We start from the raw sequence: 795 nt of genomic DNA, 5'->3' as shown, positions 1-795 counted from the left end.
TATACATACACATACACACAGAGAGGATGCAAACAGGAAAAATAGAACTGAAAACATGAGTATATGTTGTCATCATCATCGTCGTCGTCGTTTAACGTCTGCTTTCCATGCTGGCATGGGTTGGATGGTCTGACTGAGGACTGGTGAGTCAGAAGGTTGCACCAGGCTCCAGTCTAATCTGACAAGGTTTCTACAGCTGGATGCCCTTCCTAACGCCAACCACTACGAAAGCGTAGTGGATGCTTTTTACGTGCCACCAGCATGACACAAGAACCGAGAGTTCCGTGTGCTGGCACTTATCAAGCTGATTTCAGATCACAGGGTTTACATGTGTGTGTGTGTGTGTGTGTGTGCATGTGCGTGTGTGTGTGCATGTGCGTGTGTGTCTAAAACACATATATATACGTTTCAAAAAATATATATATAATCTTTTATTCTTTTACTTGTTTCAGTCACTTGACTGCGGCCATGCTGGAGCACCGCCTTTAGTCGAACAAATCGACCCCAGAACTTATTCTAGGTGAGCTTAGTACTTATTCTATCGGTCTCTTGTGCTGAACCACTAAGTTACGGGGACATAAATACACCAACATCAGTTGTCATGCGATGGTGGGGGGACAAACACAGACACATAAATACATACATATATGATGGGCTTCTTACAGTTTCCGTCTACCAAATCCACTCACAAGGCTTTGATCGGCCCAAGGCTATAGAAGAGATTTGCCCAAGGTGTCATGCAGTGGGATTGAACCCAGAACCATGTGGATAGGAAGGAAGCTTCTTACCACACAG

At 44.5% G+C, this 795-nt stretch overlaps 1 protein-coding gene across 1 annotated transcript in view; it reads right to left on the bottom strand.

Moving 5' to 3' along the window:
* Positions 1 to 795, bottom strand: part of LOC106867783 (GPI transamidase component PIG-S) — a 48,227-nt gene that overhangs the window by 2,052 nt on the left and 45,380 nt on the right. The gene's annotated exons all lie outside the window — the stretch shown is intronic.

This window comes from Octopus bimaculoides, chromosome 2 (genome assembly GCF_001194135.2).
Source record: "Octopus bimaculoides isolate UCB-OBI-ISO-001 chromosome 2, ASM119413v2, whole genome shotgun sequence".
Taxonomy (NCBI): Eukaryota; Metazoa; Mollusca; class Cephalopoda; order Octopoda; family Octopodidae; genus Octopus; species Octopus bimaculoides.
This window is presented reverse-complemented; position numbering and strand designations above follow the sequence as displayed.